This window comes from Macrosteles quadrilineatus, unplaced genomic scaffold (genome assembly GCF_028750875.1).
Source record: "Macrosteles quadrilineatus isolate MER2022 unplaced genomic scaffold, UCM_ALF_1.0 Scaffold_3__2_contigs__length_128488019, whole genome shotgun sequence".
Taxonomy (NCBI): Eukaryota; Metazoa; Arthropoda; class Insecta; order Hemiptera; family Cicadellidae; genus Macrosteles; species Macrosteles quadrilineatus.
The window spans coordinates 47,087,930-47,106,843 of record NW_026542596.1 but is presented as its reverse complement, the minus strand read 5'-3'; the positions used below and the strand labels follow the sequence as shown (position 1 = coordinate 47,106,843).

The 18,914-nt window shown below is 35.7% G+C and overlaps 1 protein-coding gene across 2 annotated transcripts in view; it reads right to left on the bottom strand.

The window, feature by feature from the left end:
• The window catches only part of LOC128988620 (mitochondrial protein C2orf69 homolog), a 51,107-nt gene extending 45,721 nt beyond the window's left edge, over window positions 1-5,386 (bottom strand). For both annotated transcript variants that reach the window (XM_054410080.1, XM_054410082.1), the window contains exon 1: window positions 5,283-5,386. The gene's annotated coding sequence lies outside the window, so the exon portion shown is untranslated. The remainder of the gene's footprint in view (window positions 1-5,282) is intronic.
• Window positions 5,387-18,914: the final 13,528 nt, after the last annotated feature.

Here is an 18,914-nt window from a genome sequence, read left to right as displayed (position 1 = left end):
AATAAAACTATCAATATCAGGCCCGTTTTTGACCATGTCAGCGCCCTAGGCACAACTAATAGTAGCGCCCCTTTGCAATAAATAACAGGGTGACCACCAACCGGGAAATCCGGGAACTAAGCGTGAATTTTTTTTAACCAGGAATTATGTGTTAATTTTCTATTTATACCTGGAATTGTCAATTTACAACAGTGACGTTTCCGTGACCACGGGAGACGGGAGGCGATAATATGTCTCCACAAGGCCTCGAGGGATGATCAGAACTTTGCCGCGATCGCATGAGATGATAATAATATCTAAACGACCGCGGGATATGATCATGATTTTACCGCGATCGCGCAATACGATAATGAGATCCACAGAGCCGTGAAGGATAACCAGAATATTGCCGCGATCGCATGATACGATGATAATGTCTAAACGACCATGGGATATGATCATCATTTTACCGCGATTGCGCGAGACTATGATAATGACTAAATGACCGCGGGATATGATCATGGTCCACACAACCCCGGAAAACAGTCAGAAATTTGCCACGATCGCGGAAGACGATAATGATATCCACATAACTGCGGGATATTATTAACATTTTGTCGTAATCGCGGGAGACAATTACGATGTCTTCACGACAGCGGGAGACGATTACGATGTCTTCACGACCACGGGAGACGATTACTATGTCTTCACAATCGCGCGGAGACAATTACGATGTCTTCACGATCGCGCGGAGACGATTACGATGTCTTCGCGATCGCGCGGAGACGATTACGATGTCTTCACGATCGCGGGAGACGATTACGATGTCTTCACGGCCGAGGGAGACGATTATGATGTCTTCACGACAGCGGGGGACGATTGCGATGTCTACAGGATCGCGGGAGTTACAATAATGATGTCTACTCTACACGGCTGCGAGGGATGATCAGAATTTTACCGCATTCGCGTAAGACGATGATAATGTCCACTCAACCACGGGAAAGATCAGAAATTTGCCTCATTCGTGAAAGACGATGATTATCTCCAAACAACCGCGGATATGATTACCATTTGCCGCAATGGCGGGAGAGGATGACAATTCCTCACGACCACGGGAGGCAATGATGTCTTCACGGCTGTGAGGGATTATCAGAATTTTATCGTGATCACGCAAGAAGATGATCATGTCCACACGACCCCGGGAAAAGATTACAATTTTGCCTCATTCGCGGTAGACGGTGATAATCTCATCACGACCGCGGGATGTGTTCATATATTGCCGCGATCAAGGAAGACGATAATTATGTCCAAACATCCGCTGGAAATAGTCAGAACTTTGACGCGATCGCGGGAGACGGACGATGATGACGTATATACAACCGCGGTAAATAATTAACATCTTGCCGCAATTGTGGGAGACTGTTAAGGTGTCTTCACGGCCGCAAGGGATTATCAGTTTACCGCGATTGCATGCAAAAACGGCCACAATTTTTTTTTCTTTTTTCCAATTTTTTGGCGCCCCTCAAAAAAGCCAATTGCCTCGCGCCCTAGGCACGAGCCTACCTTGCCTGTTCGGTAAATCGGCCCTGATCAATATTCAAACAAAAGAAGACTGAAAACTTAACTTCACGTTTTTAGAGGTAAGGATAGGCTACATAGGTGATAGATGTTACACCAGTTTTTATTGACCTAGCCTAAGTATATAAATATTTTTAAAAGCCATTTTTTGACTAAATATATAGGATAAAATAGGCTAAACAAACAACTTTATTTTTACTTTGTTATTTGTTATTGTTTTTATTTATGGTATAATACAATTCTGATGGTCTTCCTGTCTCTGCCGGCTCTGCTCATTTTCGGCGGCGGTAAAGTAAATTATATGTCAAGTGCATATTCCTTGTGAATTTTTCACATCGATAGCCTATAGTGAATCCAACATTCTTGAAGTGTGTGGAATTGTGTAAAATAGAGGTTTTGGAGAAACTGTTACGTCAGGGTCGGTTTTAAGTTACCGTATTAAATTCCAGTCAATATTTGGGACTGGAATTGCTTTTCCCCCAATTATTAGCCTCCAAAACTTCATTTTATACACTCGTTACACAATTTCACACTTTAGGAAGTGTTTGTAAGCTGGGGTCTGGGTCCTTAATTTTTTACTGATTCTTTAACCCTCCAAGTGTCTCTAGTTTTGGTCTTAATGTTCGCCCATTTATTGCGCAATCGCAGGGTTTTATTAAAATGTATCTTAGAAACTTAAAAACAATTTAAAGTAGGCCTATACTGTTTTATATATCATTTTGTTCGGAAAATTATGGGCTTCAATGTAACATAAACTTATAAAACATTACAAAAAAATGTTCAAATTTTTGTGGAGTTAACATTTCTCAAAAATTATAAAATAAATGAAAAAAATTTATGTTTGCGCTCAATAAATTGTTATAATTTATAGGTCTACAAATATTTTAAAATAGCCACTTTGTTCAGAATTTTATGAGGATCCCAAAAATATAATAATATAAGGAATTATATTTGCAAATAAATAAGTTAACTTATGGGCAAAAAACAGATTTCGGTATATAGCGTTTAGCTAAGAATGCATCTAGCCTAACCATAGCTAGGAATCTGGCTGATAATTTACATCAATATCACTGCCTACTTATTCAGGATCATCAACCAGCCCTTCAAAATCACTTAAATCTTCTTATAATGCACCACGTATATCACTACTTTTGATTTTTAACACTAAAAAAATGATAAACATAATAAAACACATCAGTCATCGGTGCGAGGTTAACCAAAAGCTGTTTACAAATATGCACGTCAGCTGTCTGCTACAATTATGATCGGCTCGAGAAAAAGAGCGCTTAGAGACAGACCTCGGGAGAAAGCTTAGAATCTGCCAAAAAAAAACGATACCTAACTCGATCCAGTTAAATCCGATTTAGTCAGTCATAGAGCCTTCGCCGTAAATAGTGTTTGTGAGTTGCAAAAGCGATACAAAACACTAAACAAAGTGTGTTATGAGTCGCTTTTACGACACATAACACTCAGAGGGTTAAAGACAACGCTTTAAATTTATTTTCAACTATCAAAAGTTTCTATTTACCGTATCGAATGTTTGAATTACCGAGAGAAGACTTTAGCTCTGGCCTACTTTTGTCTGTAAATTGCCTTAAACCTCCGAGGGTCACGCGTCAAAAAATAGACGCACAACACACTTTGTGTAGGGTCACGCGTCTAGTTTAAGACGCACAAACATCGTTTACGGCAAAGGCTCTATGACTGACTGAATCGGATTGAACTGGATCGAGTTAGGTATCGTTCTTTTCATTAGATTCTAAGCTTTCTAAAGGTCTGTCTCTAAGCGCTGTTTGTTCTCTGAGCCGATCGTAATTGTTAGCAGACAGCTGACGTGCATATTAGTAAACAGGTTACTTAACCTCGGACCGATGACTGATGTGTTTTATTATGTTTATCATTGTTTTAGTGTTAAAAATCAAAAGTAGTGATATACGTGGTGCATTATAAGAAGATTTAAGTGGTTTTGAAGTGCTGGTTGATGATCCTGAAGAAGTAGGTAGTGATATTGATGTAAATTATCAGCCAGATTCCTAGCTATGGTTAGGCTATGCATTCTTAGCTAAACGCTATGTACTGAAATCCGTTTTTCGCTCATAACTTATTTATTTGATAACTTACCTCGCTATATGATTATATATTTGTAATCCTCATTAAATTTAGAACAAAGTGGCTATTTTCAAATATATTTATGGGCCTATAATTTATCCCTCCGAGTGTCACGCGTCATAAAAACGACACACAACACACTTTGTGTAGGGTCACGCGTCGCTTTTAAGACGCACAAACATCGTTTACGGCGAAGGCTCTATGACTGACTGAATCGGATTGAACTGGATCGAGTTAGGTATCGTTCTTTCCGTAATATTCTAAGCTTTCTCCAGAGGTCTGTCTCTAAGCGCTATTCATTTTAGTTCCGAAAATATTGTAGCAGACAGCTGACGTGCGTGTATTTGTAAACAGCTAGGTTCCCCCGGACCGATGACTGATGTGTTTTATTACGTTTATCATTGTTTTAGTGTTAAAAATCAAAAGTAGTGATATACGTGGTGCATTATAAGAAGATTTAAGTGGTTTTGAAGTGCTGGTTGATGATCCTGAAGAAGTAGGTAGTGATATTGATGTAAATTATCAGCCAGATTCCTAGCTATGGTTAGGCTATGCATTCTTAGCTAAACGCTATGTACTGAAATCCGTTTTTCGCTCATAACTTATTTATTTGATAACTTACCTCGCTATATGATTATATATTTGTAATCCTCATTAAATTTAGAACAAAGTGGCTATTTTCAAATATTTATAGGCCTATAATTTATACAATTTCATTGAGCGCGAACTTATTTTTTTTTTTGAAAATTTTCGAAATTATATTTTTTTTACCTAAAAATTTTTTTTTTTTTTAAATGTTCCTTATGTTTTATATATAATATTGAAGCCCATGATTTTCCAAACAAAATGGTATATAGAACATTAGAATTAACATTGTTTTAAGCTTCTCAGATCCGTTTTAATAAAACCTTGCAAAGGGGCCAAAAATAGGTGGACATTAAGGCCTAAACTATGGACACTCGGAGGGTTATACAATTTCATTGAGCGCGAACTTATTTTTTTTTTTTAAATTTTCAAAATTATATTTTTTTTTACCTAAAAATTTTTTTTTGAAAAAATGTTCCTTATGTTTTATATATAATATTGAAGCCCATGATTTTCCAAACAAAATGGTATATAGAACATTAGAATTAACATTGTTTTAAGCTTCTCAGATCCGTTTTAATAAAACCTTGCAAAGGGGCCAAAAATAGGTGGACATTAAGGCCTAAACTATGGACCTTTGGAGGGTTAAATTCGCAAATAAGTAGGTAGGCCTAGGCCCTTTATATTTTTTTAGTTAAAAATAGGGCTGGTTAGTTAGGGATTTAACTTTGACTAGGCTTAGGCCTACACCCTACACCTAAACTTGAACAACTACTAGGCCTACTCAATGTGTCCACTGACACAAATTCTTTAAGTAGGCCTAGCCCAGACTTACTTTTTCAATATTTATTTGTTTAGCCTAGGGCCTCTAACTTAATAACTTACTTTATTGCTTTTTTATGCCAATCCGGTTAACGTGATTAACTTAGTTACCATTTGTCAATCTAATGGCATTATTCACTGTTATACACCGACGGAAAAAAGACAAATTTAAGATTAAATTTGTTTTTAATAAAGTGTGGAATACTTACGTTGAAATTAATTCTTTCAATCACCTCCACTATCAACAAACTAAACAATAGTAATAAACTCAAACAGAGAGTGAAATCGAATAGTAATCAGCAGGCAGGCACTACTATGCTAGACACTAGACAGCAGGAGCAGAAGAATGAATTTTAAGTTCATTTTACTCGTTCCTCATTCTCAGCCCGTTCCCAATTTCCGCTACATTCCGCTGTTCAGTTATGTTGTTCTGAAACCGAATTTCGTTTCGTTTCAACTCGACTTTCGAAACTCCGATAGGCCATGCTGCAGGATTCATGACGTCACACTATTGGATGGATTTCATTGATAAATTCATTGCCATCACCATTCCCATATGTTTTGGGTAAATAAACAAGCTGGCTGTTTGTAAGATTTTAATGGTAAGAGTTTAGTACAACTATCCACCACTGTGACGTAGTGGTGCGCTGTCCGTGCTGCAGCATGGCCTGTTTTTTTCTAGCGGGGCCTTGCTCCAAAGGCCAGTCTCTAAGGAACCATTACGAGAAGGGCCAAGTCATCGTCACAACGTCACATCTGCCAATCCACCTCTGAGGTTGAGGTAGCTTCTCGTTCTCATTGAAGTTACGAACATAGATATTAAGGAGGAGGATGAGACAGAGTTCTCAAACTAGCGATACCACCTTATAATGCTGTGGGAGGAGTCTGTATAAATAAAATGCCTCCGAAACTCACGCTGGATATAGTTATTATGAACTTGAGTCATAATGAAAAACACAAAATGTTTATTCTTGAATTGTAATCATTTTGAAAACTAAGCAAACACGTCCAAGAAAAAAAACCAAAACTGATTATTGAACTATAAAACTTGGAAACATGCTTTTTAAACGCATGTTTCAAATATTAATGTGGGACAAGAATTGGCTTAGGTACATGCCATTAAAACCTGATGATTCTTTTATAAACACCCTGTATTACAGACAAACAGCCAGACATAGCTCGTATTATGATAGGATATACCTATGAACCAATGAGAACGGTGCGGTGTTGCCAAATCTAATAATACCAGCTGATTTGAAAATATAATTGCTTTTATATTTTAAAATTAGTGTTGTCAATGGGCGATGTGGCAACGTCGCACTAGCCTTGTCTTGTGATTGGCTGCCACCAACTGCAAACTAACGTGCTCGTGGTCCCGACAATAACATATTAATTTTTGTTTGGTTGATATTCAATCTATCAATGTAATCTGCAATATATTCTAAGTTTTCTTGTTAATGTCATGTTGGGCCCATGTTTTATAATTCTAGCTTACTTGTGTGTAAACAATTTTGAAATTTTTGTACAATAAATTGGCTGCTTTAGTAAAAATAAATAAATAAACAGGTTTATACATTAAAAATTCGAACAATTTCGGGAAGTGAACTCGCCCTTGAGATAATAAAACCACAATGTGGCAGAAACTGATGCAGCAATAAACATCAGTTGAACCGTTGTGTTGAGCTAAGCTATATCCGATATAGTTAGTTTATCGAATTTTTGGACTTTTCATTATCATAATTATTACGATGGTATTCCATTGGTGTAAAAAAATAAACATTAGAATGAGTTTATTTTAAAGACAAATTCCGTTAAATGTTTAACTCATTTGATGTGCATGAGCATGATGGGATGGATTAGGGCCTAGAACATTTTTTCAGTTTTCATCAGGCTATCAAGGACATCAAATTTCGTTCCAGAGGAAGTCGTTCAAGTTAAAACCCATCGATGCCCCATTTAATCACGCACAAACGAAAAGACGAACAATAAATAAACATTACAAAAACGCCGGTACCGGGAAACACGAACGCAGAGTGCAAGTCTACACTCTATTCCGATAGGCTATTGAGTCTAGACCTGCCCTCCGTCCGCGTATGTGATATTTTACATGAGAAAGATTTTTGTTGAACTAGCAGACACTAGTCTAACTCGGTACGTAGTTTTTCTGCACCAGGATTTTTTTGGATTGTATGCTTGACCGGTGTGCGTTGTCTTTGACAGTTAGTTGTGTCTGACTATTCGGGCGGCAGCTGTCAAAGCAAGAACGGAAAGTAATTTTATCTACTAACTAGCTGTGTACCCGTTCTACGCACGGGGATCTTATAATATTCAGTTGAAACCTTCTTATATAACGAACAGCAGTTGGTTTGCATATTTTAAGATATGCTGGCCAAACTATTATACATAGCTTCATTTTATGTTGTTTTTTGTTGTTCCGGATCGGTATGACAATCAATAAAAGGTTAAATTACCTCTGTGTCTGCCGGTCGATCCTATAACGGTAGGCTTACTTTTATTTTTACTATCTGATCTCGTTTGCATGGCTCAATCACGTCCTGGTTGAAGTTCGTTCGCTACGCTCACTCACCTGTATGTTGGAGCTCGTTCGCTGCGCTCACTTTCCTTCAGGTTAGCTCGTTCGCTACGCTCACTTGCCTTCAGGTTAGCTCGTTCGCTACGCTCACTCGCCTCCAGGTTGCAAATTAGCTGTTGTCATAAATGTAAAAGAAATAATAGTGCTAGTGCTGCACCCTGTTGGTAATCCTTGTAACTTTAATGCTATTGAACATCACAGAACAGAACCAACTTGTTTAATTGAAACAGCTGTTAAGATTCAATAATTTCATTTCTCATAAGGTTAACATGGGCTTCCAGAAATTCCACGTCAAAAATCGACAAAAACTTGATTTTCAAGGGTTTACTGTTAAATATCTAACTGTCTCATATTCGATGAAATACGTCTAAAACCATCTCATATATGTATAGTATTTGGAAAATAAGTTTCAGGCGGGACAGTGCTATAGTTATTGAGGAGTAGTTGTAATAAAGTGCGTATTTTAGCGTTACCAAGAGAATGACAGATAGACAGACAGACAGACAGACAGACAGAAATTGAGATAAGGTTTGATTCGGTTTCTCTGACCTATGAAATGTAAAAATAACCAAAAAGTTCATTATTCTAAGCAATGTACAGACAAAACTCTAATTTTATTTATATAGATACGAAATCAAACAAATACTGATTAAAATTTGAATTGGACCATGGAAAGGGGGAACTCATTATAGACTATGTCATTGAATATGAATAGTACCAGTAGATATTTATCCAATTGTACAATTTGAAGCCTGTTGTAGGAGTATCTTAATCCTATTGTAAAATTTGAAGCCTGTGTAGGGAAGGTTTTTAATTTGAAATGCGAGTCCTATATTGTGGACTGTTTATATCTCATAGACAAATAAAATTAAATATAGACCGTCAGCATCGCTGCGGTTAGCGTAAGCTCTGGCGTCCACCGCTGGGAGCGCCGTGTAGTTGCGTACTACTTTACCTACGACAGTGTTTTAATCCCCCGTTTTGGGATTCCATCATAGTTTTATGACTAAATAAAATATAGAACTCCTTTGTGGTGTCAGACAATACCAAAAATATAATAAATACTAATGATTTAAAATAAAACAAACAGAACCAATACTTCTTGTGGACTTTAAATGACAAAACAATTGTTGTAAATAAACTTATCCTTCATACAGATGGAGTAATAAGATTGGTAGGTACTGAAGTACCACAGACAAAAATAATTAAATGTAGACTCAGTCGTGCTGCGGTTACCATAGTTGCCTTAGTTTCTGGCGCACACCGCTTAGAGCGCCATGTAGCTACGTACGTTGTAGCGCGTACGCCGTAACTACATGGCGCCCCCAGCCAGCAGTGTGCGCCAGAAACTAAGGCAACTATGGTAACCGCAGCACGACTGACAATCTAATACTTTTAAAATTTTAAAATTTTTACTGTATTTAATTCTTTTGTCTATGGTAGTACCAAAAGTAAAGTGAATTACAATTACACTTACAGCTACAAGGGAATAATAAATTGACTGCCAGCCGTTCTCAACAGTTCGTCTATTTACCACTATAATACTTACTTTAATACTTATCAATGATATGGCGACCATACAAAGTAGGTATTACAAACTGGTCTAATTATCAGGATAGTACTGTGGATAGTCGTAGTACTCACTAGTGCGGACGCTAATCCACACCAGGGAGTATCGCATCCACAGTACATCCCTATAAATATCCACAATAGTTAGCACTTACATCGCTGTTAGGTACAGTTCATCCAGTCACCGCTAGATAGCACTTACTTCGTCGTTCTCAACAGTTCGTCTGGTTACCGCTAGGTAGCACTAAAACATAGCTTTTAATGTAATGTAATATAATCGTTAATACAAATTGTATTAAGTACAAAAAACAAATTTGGACTTAGCTAAACACATAGAAAAGTTTTTTATTTAACACCAATTCACTATTGTCTGAAATAAAATTGCAGTACTTCGATAAATAAGCCGTTTTACTTTTTGACACTCGCAGTGATCTTTGTGTAGCTCGCGCATATTTAAAGGTCCAAACTTACCTTTGTTGTATCCTGGACCAACAACTTTATGACAAGTCGAGAGTCGAATAATATTGTGACTACGATTATGGGTTCGACGATTGGCTTAATCGGGCAATTTGCTGTACGTCATATGATTAATAATGGGAGATTTTGTAAACCTTTAAATTAAATTAAAGAAGGCCTGGCCTAATGTTAGTTAGTTGATTTTAAAAATTATTATTCAATCCTTTGTCCATGTTTTTAACATATTTTGTTAGCTATTTTTAAAATCAACATAGGCATATTCATAATTAGAAACCTTGAATAATCTTATAATAGAGGGACACATGATAAGGTTATTTTGGAGTACTTTTTGTCTGAGATAGTTTTGACTCTCTAGCTTCTGGTAGGTGGTTTCCAACTAATCATATTTCTTGTTAGAAGAGAATCTTGAGCAAATGAAGTTAAGGTCAATCCTCACATCATTCTAGTCAAAGTTCCGTCACAGTTCAGTCTCAGTTACATCCGCAATTCCTCAGACAACTGTCCGTCAGTTGGTTTCAGCTTCAGTGAGTCTTTCGTCACTTCGTTTAAGGACTTCACAACCCTTTACTACCACATGTTTTGTTACATTTACATGTAAAAATACATTGTATGCGTTCCGCTTTCACTAACAATTCATGTTATTGCATTTTTTCTTATAACAAACAGCAATGGTTAAACGAAACAATAGATTAAGGACATCCACAATAGATTTATCACACAATATAATAGTTTTACACAAAAGAATAAATCTGAAAAATATTCTAATGTTGGTTGTGTCCGGCTAATGCATAGCCGGTAATTTGTTTGTTTGTTAGGACATTTGATGTTAATTGACCAAATAGTTTACCCAAATAAAAACTATATATATATAAACTATTGCTCGTTTTATAAGGTCACAACTAAATAGTGAAGATAAATTGTAAAAATAGCCTAGCATAATTTAGTCGTCAAAATTTGCACAATAAAAGCAACAAACACGAAACACACATAAAGTAGGCATACGGCTCTTATTTTGTCTACCTCTAAACTCTCCATCATAGTGTTAGTAAAAAAATTGTACATTGCATTACAAACGACATTTTTTTTGTTTATTAGTACAATTAAAAGACTAAATATAAAATAATAAGTCTTGAGGCGAAACGTATTCACCTTACACACTCGTTCAGTACATGACTAAACCATCGATGTATTATTATTCATACCTATGATAAACCAGCCACATTATTCATCAAAGCAATTTATATTTTCAATGGATAATTATATTTTTTGTGTATTTTTTTATTCTGACACTAGCTGTGTACCCGTTCTACGCACGGGGATCTTATAATATTCAGTTGAAACCTTCTTATATAACGAACAGCAGTTGGTTTGCATATTTTAAGATATGCTGGCCAAACTATTATACATAGCTTCATTTTATGTTGTTTTTTGTTGTTCCGGATCGGTATGACAATCAATAAAAGGTTAAATTACCTCTGTGTCTGCCGGTCGATCCTATAACGGTAGGCTTACTTTTATTTTTACTATCTGATCTCGTTTGCATGGCTCAATCACGTCCTGGTTGAAGTTCGTTCGCTACGCTCACTCACCTGTATGTTGGAGCTCGTTCGCTGCGCTCACTTTCCTTCAGGTTAGCTCGTTCGCTACGCTCACTTGCCTTCAGGTTAGCTCGTTCGCTACGCTCACTCGCCTCCAGGTTGCAAATTAGCTGTTGTCATAAATGTAAAAGAAATAATAGTGCTAGTGCTGCACCCTGTTGGTAATCCTTGTAACTTTAATGCTATTGAACATCACAGAACAGAACCAACTTGTTTAATTGAAACAGCTGTTAAGATTCAATAATTTCATTTCTCATAAGGTTAACATGGGCTTCCAGAAATTCCACGTCAAAAATCGACAAAAACTTGATTTTCAAGGGTTTACTGTTAAATATCTAACTGTCTCATATTCGATGAAATACGTCTAAAACCATCTCATATATGTATAGTATTTGGAAAATAAGTTTCAGGCGGGACAGTGCTATAGTTATTGAGGAGTAGTTGTAATAAAGTGCGTATTTTAGCGTTACCAAGAGAATGACAGATAGACAGACAGACAGACAGACAGACAGACAGACAGAAATTGAGATAAGGTTTGATTCGGTTTCTCTGACCTATGAAATGTAAAAATAACCAAAAAGTTCATTATTCTAAGCAATGTACAGACAAAACTCTAATTTTATTTATATAGATAGATTTGAAAATTTCAATACTTGCCCCTTTGCATATACTGTAATAACAAATATTAAAACTAAATAAAACAATCTTTGATATTTTTAGTTTTTACGCTACATTATCTGAATATTAGCGAATTTCCCTATAGGGAAGTAGCTATTACCGTAGGTCTCATGGTAAGACCTAAGCCCAGGACCGATTTACTTTTTCATTTTGATGTCCCCAGAGGCCAAAAACACCATTCGTTCAAATTTTTATATATCTATATATAGAGATATATATATATAAATATATATATATATATATATATATATATATATATATATATATATATATATATATATGTGTCCATCCGCACGATAACTTGAGTAATTTTTGTCCGATTTTGATAAAATTTGGTTTGAAGGTGTAAGGCGGGATAAACTTGAATGAGTTCGCGAACCAGCATGATCGGACTATGGGAACGGGGGTTTATGGGGGGTTTTATGGGGTAAAAATAGGTTTTTCCCATTTTTGACCCTAAAAACACAAAATTTCACAATTTCTTTTAAAACCATTTTGTAGAGCTTAAAAAAACAAATAATTGAGTATATTGAAGCGTTATTATGCGCCTAATTGTTACGGAGAAAATTCAAAAAAATTGTAATTTTAAAATTCCCATGTTATTCTTATGGAGAACAAGTCAACTGTTGTAGTTTGCTTGTTTATGAACATATTTTGATCAAATTTGGAAAATACATTAATTTCTTACTAAACCACAGTACCTTTTAATATTTTACATTAAAAAAAACCGTTTTACCCTCCCTATTGCAGCAAACCTAAGTACTCATTAAATTAATTCTGTTTAAATAGGGAATAAATGTGATATTTTTAAGGAGACATTTTAGTTAAAATCCAATCAGGCAGATGGAAATTCGCTAAGTCTGCAGGTTTGCTGCGGCCGGGGTATTATTGATATTCTTGTTTGATGAATACAGATTGTTGGGGACCTAAATTATTCCGTTGGTAATACTGAAACTTATAAGGAAAAAGAAAGCTCATAATAGAAAATATGTAACAAAATAACTGCCATATTTGACAAATATATTCCTTGGGTAAATTTTAATTTTAGAAACAATTAAGGTGGCTAAGGCACTAGTTGAGATAACAATACCATATACTGTAGTTCAAATAGAAAATGTGTATTACTTACCTTCATTTACAGTAATTTGTTTGCATAACAATCGATACAATGTTAGTGTTACGGAAATCCGTATGTAAAAAAGTAGGAAATTCTGTCAATTCAAAATAATGAAAATTAATAAAATATCTGTATCAAAATATTGTAAATCGAAATTCAAACTTTAGACTTTGAGGATTTTTAAAAAATGTACTCGAATCATCCCAATATGTTATAGGCATTTAGACTTCAACGGCCGTAAAAACATCTTCCGTGAACAGTAAGTTTTCCGAAACACAAACAGAAATGCCAAATCACATGTTCACAAAACAATTTTGGAGCAACGGGACCCAATACACTTCCTTGGGGAACTCCTGCTTGAATTCCGTTCTCTACACATTGTTCACGGCGGTGGTAGGTTAGTTCCGCAGATAATGACCCTAGGGCCATAAATGGGTAGGTTAGTTCCGCATTTGAATCTGGTGGGCCCCTTAAGTAGGTAGGTTAGTTCCGCATTTATATTGACAAAGGTGGGTTACACTTCATTAGACAAACGTAATTAGCCTCACTAAAAGCCGACGTAGAATGAATATTGAACATATTGAAGTTGAATATCCAAAGATTGGATACGCTTGTATCCGATAAGTAATTCGGAATATTGATGATACAAACTCTACAAATTTTAGGTTTGGGATGTAAGGAAATTCACCTGTTTCATAAATGTTAACAAAAATTACCTTAGTAATAATACTGATTTGACTTTTTAGTAATAACGAGTTGTTGGCCCGTCCTACGTCCTAAGCACGGGAATCGAGCAGTCCATTAAAACTGTATATAGTGTATCTATTACTAATTCAGGCATAGTTTAATCAGTTCAAAAATGATAGTAAAGAAAAAGCTTCCAAGATGAGTTAAAACATGTGATCATTGTTATTTCCCCAACCTTTCCTCAAAAAGTCGAATAGTAAAATAATTCTCATACGTTTTTTTTTAAGATTCCTGAGCTTCGATTCGTATACAGCAATGGTTATAGAATCTTACTGATTTTCTATAATCAATGACAAAATCTCAGAGTAAATAAACTAACCTCATAAATCTATAGAATATTTTTTATTCAACCAGCTGTTAGTTATAACTAATTATATTTCACTAAAACAAACTAAATATTTTAAATACTGCTCAAAAAAATAAATTAAAACATCTATTATTTTACTATGTATATTTAAATAAACTTTCATTCTCTTACCGATTACATAAACCTATCAATGGTTATATCATTACACATAGTATAAATAAGTCAATTCTACGTATGTCATTTCATTTTCATCCAAAAGCTGAATTTGTGTCGAAAAACGCGGAATGTTTACCGTGTTGTTATTATACCAAAAGCTAGAGTATAATGTTAGCGTCGGCTGCTAGAATTTTTAAAATTTAAAACTTAATTTCCAAAAAACTGAAACCCTAAACTAAAATTATGGCTTTGACATTCCCTAGTTCTCAAAATTATCTTTCTTTCAACGCAAAAATCATGAAAATCCGTCAAGTGGTTGATTCAGAATCGTGAAATAAAAAAACCCTATCACGTTTTAATATTATAGATAGAAGATACTGCACAGATACCGTACACACTAGGATTAGTTGTGATAATAGCTATGTAAAAAATCTATGAACATCTATTTTATGTCGTTTCAAAAATTAATGTTATTGTAGCAACCAATCGAAGCAAATTAAACTGTGACAGACTGTTAGTGCAGGATATCAGTAATACTTGATGAACAATAATATCTCTTTAAGAAAAATTAAATTTGTAATCAGTATAGGTTTAGGCTATGGGTAAGACGGGAATAATTTTTCGAAAACAGTAAAAACAAGGTCAGATTCTGAAATATGATACAATATTTACAATATTTTACAAGACGTGTTTATTATAACTGTTATTATCAGCGTAGGTCTTTCCATGAGTTGCATACGCTTTTAGTAGGGTCTTTTAAACTCATAGAAAATTAAGACTACTAGTTTTAATATAGCTTCTGTTGTACCGGAACTAGAAAACTGCTCGATTTCGAGCAACAGGTGCAGTAGTTTTGTTTTATATTTTTAATTTGTTATAAGATGCTTACAAAGTTTAAAGTTTTTTTACCCATGACAGGTTTAGTTTACCAGTTATTAGCATTTTGTAACATATAAGTATTTAAGCAACAGCTGGTGTAGTGGGATTTTTAGTTTGAAGATTGTGGCTTCACAGGGCAGGTTGTTGGCAATACACAGTTTAATGGTACATACCGAGTTGATAATGATTTGACTGGCTGGGATCGGTGCAAGAAATATCTGCGTCAGCTTTGATACAAAACTAGAGACACTGAAACATGCTACTTCAACTTTAACTCATTCAGATCTTGCTTATTTTTATGGATTATTTCGGTTGACTGGCTTTTTTGTACGCTTCACTGCTCTTTAGAATTTCAAGAGATCTATTGTTTAAGCCGTCAAATGCGGAACTAACCTACCAGATTATAACCCACCCTACGGGACCCGGATTAGTGTAGGTAGCAAATGCGGAACTAACCTACCCCCTTCACGGCGGACCTTCCTGAAAATCCTAATGTCGAGATTGCAACCTTCGCTGATGATACTGCTATTATAGCCTCTTATGAAATCCCTGCGATAGCATCACAAATGTTGCAGACTGGGCTCGATGATCTCTTAGATTGGCTAAGAAAATGGGGGATCAAAGTGAATGAGAGTAAATCTGTCCATACAACCTTTACAACAAGATCAGACACGTGTCCTCCAGTTACCCTAAACAATGTTCAAATCCCACAGTGCAATGAAGTTAAATACTTGGGAATTACCCTTGACAGAAGGCTTACTTGGAAACCCCATATCTGGAACAAGAGAATTTCGTTAAATTTAAAATTCAGAAACCTTTCTTGGCTATTAAATAAAAACTAGTGTACCTGTTGCTCGAATTCGAGCAATTGCATTACAGGCGACTCAAAGATTATGGAAATACTCAAAATCTACACAACAGTTAGATATAATCAAAACCTTTTGTAAATATCTTAAGTATCTTTTTTCAAAAAGCTGATCTTGTTTTTTTAGTGTTTTCTACCAATTTTTCCCTCTCATAGCCGCATTAGGTTGTATATGATAACGATTATTAATTTAAAAAATAACATTATTTCTATTTCTTCTACTTGGTTGTGTTCTATGACTTTTTCTATGTTTCCATTGTTTGCAAATCGGTTATTTCAATGATTGCTCAAGAAATGTAGAACAGTGTTAATTCAGTTTTATTTTTAGCCTATATCGAATTGTCCAGGATTTCTCACTCTTTTCCATTCTAATAATCACACCAACCCAAGTTTCGTCTACAGATGCAATATGCCAACGAATATCACCTAGGTACAATCTCCAAGAAGTTGTAAAAAGGGCAGAAACCAACCCATACAATAGATATAAGTTAACTCCAAAAGAAATAATTTTAAGAGTTACTGTGATAATAGGATTTTCCACTGATTTGGTAATAGAACATTATATTGCAAAACATGACACGATTCAGAAGAAAATCAATTTTAAAATCAGAAAAATCCTTTTCAAATACTTCATTTTGACAAATTCAATAAATCACAATTTAAACATTTAACAGCTGTTGCATTAAAAAGTGTAGAATTATGCATATGGTCGTAATGTAAACAAATCTGAAGAGGCAAATTTAAAGGCTTCTGGGGCAGAGCCCCAAGGGAATTTACCTCATTCCTCTTTTGATGGCTCATCTACAGACCAAGACCTTTCTTTAGAGACCCCTACCAAGTTTCTACGCCCAGCCGTTCTCTCCAATTAGCTGGGACAAAAACCCAGTTTTTCCTCCATAAGAATAACATGGGATGGGAATTTAAAGGCCACGGGGGCAGAGCCCCAAGGGAATTCACCATGTTTCTCTTTTGATGGCTCATCTACAGACCAAGACCTTTCTTTAGACACCTCTACCGAGTTTCTACGCCCAGCCGTTTTTACAAAATAGCTGTGACAAAGAAAAACAGTTTCAAATTCATATATAGATGGTCGTAATGTAAACAAATCTGAAGAGGCAAATTTAAAGGCTTCTGGGGCAGAGCCCCAAGGGAATTTACCTCATTCCTCTTTTGATGGCTCATCTACAGACCAAGACCTTTCTTTAGAGACCCCTACCAAGTTTCTACGCCCAGCCGTTCTCTCCAATTAGCTGGGACAAAAACCCAGTTTTTCCTCCATAAGAATAACATGGGATGGGAATTTAAAGGCCACGGGGGCAGAGCCCCAAGGGAATTCACCATGTTTCTCTTTTGATGGCTCATCTACAGACCAAGACCTTTCTTTAGACACCTCTACCGAGTTTCTACGCCCAGCCGTTTTTACAAAATAGCTGTGACAAAGAAAAACAGTTTCAAATTAATATATAGATGGTCGTAATGTAAACAAATCTGAAGAGGCAAATTTAAAGGCTTCTGGGGCAGAGCCCCAAGGGAATTTACCTCATTCCTCTTTTGATGGCTCATCTACAGACCAAGACCTTTCTTTAGAGACCCCTACCAAGTTTCTACGCCCAGCCGTTCTCTCCAATTAGCTGGGACAAAAACCCAGTTTTCCCTCCATAAGAATAACATGGGATGGGAATTTAAAGGCCACGGGGGCAGAGCCCCAAGGGAATTCACCATGTTTCTCTTTTGATGGCTCATCTACAGACCAAGACCTTTCTTTAGACACCTCTACCGAGTTTCTACGCCCAGCCGTTTTTACAAAATAGCTGTGACAAAGAAAAACAGTTTCAAATTAATATATAGATTCAAAATTAACAACAGAAAATAAATTGCTATTATATAAAACTATTCTGAAACCAGTGTGGACGTACGGTATCGAACTGTGGGGGACATCCAGTGAATACAATCTGAATTCTGAACATCATCCAAAGATTCCAATCTCTAAATAAGTTACTATACAGCCGCATATGTAACTAAGGGATACAAATTCTAGACCACTGATGAGCTAGAGACTTGAAAGTTTCGGTGGTCGTAGGTCTAGTGCCCAAACCCCCGGGAAAAATCCGAAAAGTCGCATTTTCAAATTTTAACCCTCCCGAAATTTCGAATTTCCCCCCCATGTTATTCTTATGGGAAATAACATTGAGAAATACCGAACTTGGTACGCTCATCTGAACCGCTTAGAAACGTGCTAGAGACTTGAAATTTGGTAGTATTGCAGTATGGGATCCTACATTAACGGTGTAACTCGTAAAAACACAATTTTCAAATTTTAACCCCCCCAAAAATCCAAAATGGCGGACCTCTGAAAACAAAAAAAACACGTTTTTTTCAACTGGATGTAGCTCGAAAACGGTAAGAGCTAGAACAGATTTGAAAGAATTTTAGCGAAAGGAAATTACATTTTCTACAAAACCCTCATCGGCGTTTTCCGAAAATCGCACTCCTTAACCTTCAAAAAACGCCCTACTTTCAAAATTTAGTAAATTTCTTTCAAATTTTTTACGGTTTTTGATATTTTTTCATACTTAAATATTTTTTTTTTGCAAACATTATTATTGCTTTGTAATTTCCTTACTTAACTTTAAATTTTACTCATTACATGTTTTTTCGTTACTTTTCTCCTTGACCCCCAAAACTTAATTTTAATGTCAAAATTTGAAAGTTTTTACAAGCCCCGTGTCATTCTTATGGAGAGTAACATTGAAATTTGATGACTTTGTTATGGTCATCTGAATCGTTTAGAAACGTGCTAGAGACTTGAATCTTCGTAGTATTGCAGTATGGTATCTTACATTAACGGTGAAATT